At 50.6% G+C, this 6,178-nt stretch overlaps 1 protein-coding gene across 2 annotated transcripts in view; it reads right to left on the minus strand.

Moving 5' to 3' along the window:
- LOC102681891 (proton channel OtopLc-like) overlaps nucleotides 1–3,092 on the minus strand; it is a 36,828-nt gene extending 33,736 nt beyond the window's left edge. The window contains exon 1 of one of the 2 annotated variants that reach the window (XM_006609857.2): nucleotides 2,244–3,092. The gene's annotated coding sequence lies outside the window, so the exon portion shown is untranslated. The remainder of the gene's footprint in view (nucleotides 1–2,243) is intronic. The other variant, XM_006609861.2, reaches the window with a different exon arrangement.
- Nucleotides 3,093–6,178: the final 3,086 nt, after the last annotated feature.

A 6,178-nucleotide genomic window follows, 5' to 3' on the forward strand; every position in this document is an offset into this window, starting at 1 on the left:
CGCTTCCTTCCCTTCCCGCGGCCCAACTATTACCGTAACCGGTTCAACCCGCTCGAGATCCGCTCGAAATCGCGTCCTTATTTATTTCCGCCCCGCGATAAGCGAGGAGGGAGGGAGGAGGGAGGGGGATTCCCAGTTTAAATTCTATTTCCATTACCGCACAGATTCGATCCCCTCCCCCTGCAACGTACATCCCCTTTCGTCTTGCAGAATTGCGTCACGCCGGTTCTCGGCTTGCGCGCGACAAACGGGATTTCGCTCGACTACCGTGCCATCATTCGACCCTCTCCGTTCCTCCCTCGAACGGATAAAAAAGGGGGATAGAGGAAATTTGCCCCTCCTGTTCTGTTCTGTTTTCCACGCGACGCGAAATTCCTCGCGGTAATCGATCATACGCGAATCGAAAAACGGATTTAACGGAAAAACTGTGCGTGTATGTGTGTAACTCGTATCGTAACTCGTTACGAGGGCTCGATTCGTTCGATTATCGCGTATCCTCTCTCTCTCTCTCTCTCTCTCCGTCCGTCCGTCTGGTCCGGTCCCGATCGTTGATGCTCATCGAATTAAAAGTTGGGCACGCCACGCAATCTCGCGGTGCTAAGAGCCTAATTGGCATTTAATCCCGTTAGGGGGGACCCGTTAACACCCTTGGACGGGTCGTTGGAGGAGCGATCATCGCGCTCTTTGAACGCGATAGGTAGGATAGGGTGTACGATAAACTATATTCCATTTGGGCCACGAGCATTTTGCGAAGTAATTAATTCCCGGAAAACAGGGATACGCTCGCGAGCGCACCACGTACTCCGCGCGTACACGCGTCGATGAAATTGTTGAACGACGGTGGTTGGCGGCGCGCGCTCTCTCCGTGCTTCCGGCGTCGCGGACCGATACACCGCGATGCGATATAATTATTTACGCGACGAAGTTGGACGGCATTCACGCGGCAGACACGCGTCCAAACGATATACTTTGCAATTTCTCTGCTCTCTGGTCCGATTTCGATGCGTACGACGAGAGTGTCGCATGAGTAACCAGGTGTATCCAGGGACAGATGGATCGCGATTATTGTTTATCCTGGAAGAGATCGTTCGTTCCCTCGGCGATAGTCAAACACGCGACGACAGAAGTGGGAACGGTGTGTTGCACGGTGGTACGAGGTTGAAAGCGGTGAACTTGATAACGTTTATTACGCGCTGTCCCGTGTGGAACGCAATAATTATTCGCTGCTTAACCACCGCGCATCGTCGGACCGACCCTGGTCTATCGGATAATTTTATGATCGCAACGTTGTACGTTCAACGTTGTATCCTCCCGTCGCTCCTTTTTTTTTTTCCTCCCCCTCCTCCCCCGTTTGCTTTCCATCCGTTTTCTTTTTTTTCTTTTTTTCTCTTTCCCCCCTCTCCCTTTTGTTTCCTTTTTTTTTTTAGACTGGAAGAGGGTCGCTCGGACGGATACTAAATCCGACGATGGTGGATTAAACGATTAACAAAGGCGGTCGAACGGAAACGAAGCGAGTGTTCGATCGGATTGACCAATGTCAACTATTTTAACAGTGTATTTTTAGCCGGTGTACGATCGAAAGGAGAAAATTTTCCGCGTTTCCATGGAAAAGTACGTTAGAAATTAAAATTTCGCAAAGTCGGGGCGAATAATATCGAAGCCCCGTTGAAGCTTGATCTCAATTCCCCGAAACTATTTCACGCGAAATAGTTGATAACGTTATCAAGGATCGATACGAGGGGGAATCCGATTCGAAATTTCGCGACTCTGTTATCGATATCGATAAACGGTCACGCGAAAGAAATACGGTTTATGGGCCAATAAAAGAGACGTGTTTCAATCGGGCGGATCGCAACGTTCAACGGGATACAAATTGTTATTCGATTATATAGAGAGAATGGGGTTTCGTTCGCGGAGAGATAAACGTTCGATTTCAACGAGCGACGACGAGGCTTTGCTTTACTAGCGGGTAGACGCGCCGGTGTGCTCCCGAGGCTCCCGTTTATTTATAAACGAGGCGTTAACTTCTGTTTTCCGACGTAATTGAAACGGCACCGACACGACCATTCGTCACCACCGTTAAAACCGGTAGAGATGAAAACCACCACCGCGTTTCGATTCAATTCAATCGTGGAATTTTCGTAAATCCGGCGACGTTAACGAGCAACGTTACCCGCTTAAGATTTAAAACTGTGCCAACTTGCTTTTCTGACAACGGAAGAAAAAAAGATGATCTTGATTACCTGATATTCGTGTTCGTCGTTGTTCCAGCGTCGAACGCTCGTTTCGAACGGCGATAAAGAATTGGTCGATCGGTCCGATCGGTTTATCGGCAGTCACAGGCTGTACGAATGTAATGAAACGCGCGTGGATTGAAGGCGAAGAAAGAAGAAAGAGAAAAAAAAGCGGTGAAAAAAGATAAGACGGGGATCGCGGGTACGTATCGCGGGATAGCGGTTGAGCGGAAGGTCGAGAGGGAGAGCGAGAGAGCGTGGGTGGCGAGAGCGAGAAGAGGGAACGGGGGGAGAGAAGAAAAAAAGAAGAGATGTAGTTGGAAGGAAGGTGCGGAAGCGCGTTGAACCGAGTACGTGCTTTCCTTCGAGAGTTTGGCGCGCGACTGTGCTACTGAGGCCAACCCGGGCCACCATCAACCCTCTTATGGCTCTGTCCCTTCGTTCAAACCCCTCTTTACACCCCTCTCTCTTCGCGCCACTCGTCCTCTCCCCCACCCCGGTTCGCGCTCCCACCAGAATTCCGAGCGTCACATACTCCTCTCTGTTTCCCTCTCTCAACCCCTATCGCCTCGCTCTCTCTCTGTCTCTCTCCTCCGGCTCGCTTCTCGCCTTCCCACACCCTCTCTCTTTCTCTCTCTCTCTCTCTCTCCCGCCCATGGCCCGTTCTTCGCCCCCTCCCTCCCCTTCCTCATCGACCTCCTCTCTCCACCGTCCACCTCTCCCGCGCAGCTTCATTACACCCTTTCCTCCGTGAGCACCTTCATCCCCCTTGTCTCTATACCACCGACTATCCTACTCTCTCACCTCTGGCCACTTGCTGGGTTACCTACCCCTACCTACCTATCCACCTACCTACCTATCCATCTCTCTCTTCCTCACTCTCCTCTCCTCTCCTCTCCTCTCCTTTCTTCCCCATTATCCTTTGTTCTCGCTCTTTTTCGCCAACTCGTTATGTCTTTATTTCACTCTCTCGGCTTTCCTCTATCCCTCCCGATTTCGTTTCGTTCCTCTCTTCCGTTCGCCTCTTCTCCGCCGTTCCTCGTCGTAGCGCGGCGACGACCACGACTCAACCCTCTCCTCCTCGTCCTCCTTTTATCTCCCGCTCTTTTTCCCTCGTCTCTCGCCGATGTCTTCGTCCCTTCCGCGCCCTCCCCCGATCTCCTGCTTCAACCACCGTATCCCTATCTCCGTCGTGCAAGCCGTCGTCCTCCCTCCCTCCCTCCCCTCGACCCCGTCGTGAAATCGCCCGCGACGTGGACCGACGTGGCGCGGCTGGCGACGGTGCGCGCGCCGCAATTCAAAACTGCGGTTAGAAGGGGTCGTGGAAGAGAAGGATGAGCCCCTAAATATAGCGACCCGGGGTGCTTAAAAGATCCTCACCCCCTCGGCCCATCGGCTGCTTCCCTCGCCTTACGTGCTCCTTTTAGCGCCGCCACCTATTCACCGCCGGACTTCCCGCTCCAACGGCCGAAAAGCCAATAACCCTTTCGACATGCGTCATACGCGCGTTCAGAGGCACCGTTACACGCTTCGCGTGGAACGCGCGCCCGTGCAACGCTCGTTAATTTTCTCGATCGACTCGCTTAATGGCCTCGCATCCCTCCTTTTCAAAACGTAACGAACCACCCCATCGAACCATTCGCGCGAAGAAGAAGCTTACTTGAGAAGAATCCGGAATCGGGTGGAAATTTTTTCGAAAAATTGTTCTCTCGCGAGAGCGAGATTGATGTTGTTGACGTCGAGGCGCACACGGGAACAGGGCGCACGTGGTTGCGACCGGCTTTATCTTTCGTAACGAGTCCGACGAGAGAGAGAGAGAGAGAGAGAGAGAGAGCGTTTAATAAAAACTCGAGCTCGATGATACGAACGATCGTGAAGGATAACTTGGAGGAGAGGGGAGGGGGGAGAAAGTTCGCGCTGCTTTAACGGATAGAGATCGCTTTGGAACGTACATGTATTCGATCTTCTCGATCGAAGGTGTAATTTCACCCGTTTCGCGCGATTGATCGGCGATCAATCGAGGACGCCGGGGTTGCACGTTAAACGCCGCGTTCACGAGTGGAAAGTGTGTGTAAGTGTTGACCGTGTGACGCGCATCGCAGCGTGACGCGTGTATAAATAAAGATCGGCTAAGCCTCGTCCTGCTCCTGTAATTACGATGGAACTAAGCTGGGTAGTCTGCGGATCGGTGATCCTTCGTCCTGGATCGTCCTGCACCGTGCTTCCTATCTCCACGAAACCAATTTGGAATTAATGTAACGTCCTGCTAAATTAACGTGATGCCCTCGCGGATGGAAAGAGCGACCTCTCGATCTTTCACGGAATTCGAATAAACCTTACCGCTTCGTTTTTTTTTTTTTTTTTTAAACGAAATTTTTTTTAAACGATTTCCACGCTACTTTTTCACTCGCTCTTGATTTTACAGAGAATTAAAATAATTAACGTACAAATTTCATTTCTTTCTTCTTCCTTTTCTTCTCCTTTTTCTTCTTCTTCTTCTTATTATTATTATATAGAAACGGTTAATATTAATCTCATCTCGAAACGATAAAGTTCATTTATCCTAGGAGACTACCAAGCGTCCGATGACTTATGACGGGTACGTACTTATGATGGATCGAGGCCATGGATCACGCGATCCTTGTAAATTTGTATCAAATATTTCCCACGCGAGAAGTAATTAAAGCTGGAAAGAGGATCGTTTTCTAAGATTATCCTTCCCGTGGAAGGATCTCACCGTGGAAAGTGGAGGAGATTCCACGCTTTCCGTCCGACTAATATCGAAGCGTCGTGGAAACGAAGCTTAAGCTTTCCATTATTAAACCTATCTAATCTACCCATCCTTTTCCGAATCGTAACGGGGAATCAAAGGGTAAGAAAGAAGAAATCGCATCCGATTATCCACTCGACGTAGAATTTTGCCAAAAATTTCAAAAAGATTCGTTTAATGATACGATTAATCTTATTCTTTTCCTTTCTCCCCTCCCCTCGAGCCTCCTAGGCGAATTCGAATCACGTGAATCGAATCTGAATCGAGGAGGGAGAAGGGGAGGGGGTAATATAGCAAGGTCAAGCCCCGCGTGTCCACGGGTGGAGGGATTACTTGCGTGAGATTAGATAGCGGATCGCGGTGCGTTAAATGAAAGGCAGGCATCGGGACAATAAGTGGTCCGTGCCGGTTCGCGTACGTGTGCTGGACGCAAAAGCACTCTCTCCTCCGTTCTATCTCCTCTCGTTAGCCCGGTGGACGACGGTGTTTCACGTGGCATGCGCGACGATACACCTATCCGCGTCCACGAATTAATAATCCGGCGAACCGAGGAAGATTTATGTCCGCCACGTCAATGTGTGTGTGTGTGTTTGTGTGTGTGTGCACGCGTGGAGAGAGAAGTTTTTGCGGGGGAAAAAAAGAGGAAGGAGATCGCGGTGAACAGGAGCGACCCTGTGACCGTCGTCCTTGGTGAATGATGGAAAGGTGAAACGAAGATATCGATGATGTATGGGGGGTGAAATAAGTTTTCCTTTGTCGTCGTAGCCCTATATATATTTTTCCTCTCCAGGATATAAATTCGAAGGAAACTTTTGGGAGGGATCGGTTGGAACGATGGGAATCGGAGGAAAGTGGAGGGAGCGGAAATCGTTGGTGGAACGTCTAACGAGAGAGGCGTTAGCGACTACGTTCAAACCACGGTAGCAGATTCGAGAAACAGTCGAGGCAACTACGGATGGAAGGAAGCCAGTCCGCGGAAACGCAAGAGGGGCATCCTATTTCGCATTAGATGGCTATTGTTTCGAGGGTGATTGTCTTCGGGTGTCGACAGTGGACGGGTGGTGGGATGGGAGGTGGAAACGCGTTTTAAATATTCACCGATATCCAACGTTTCTCGCGCGGCGCCGTTCTTCGTTCCGCGCGGGATTGCGAGAGAGGCATCGATCGGCTCCGC

This window comes from Apis dorsata, unplaced genomic scaffold, assembly GCF_000469605.1.
Source record: "Apis dorsata unplaced genomic scaffold, Apis dorsata 1.3 scaffold_61, whole genome shotgun sequence".
Lineage (NCBI taxonomy): Eukaryota > Metazoa > Arthropoda > Insecta > Hymenoptera > Apidae > Apis > Apis dorsata.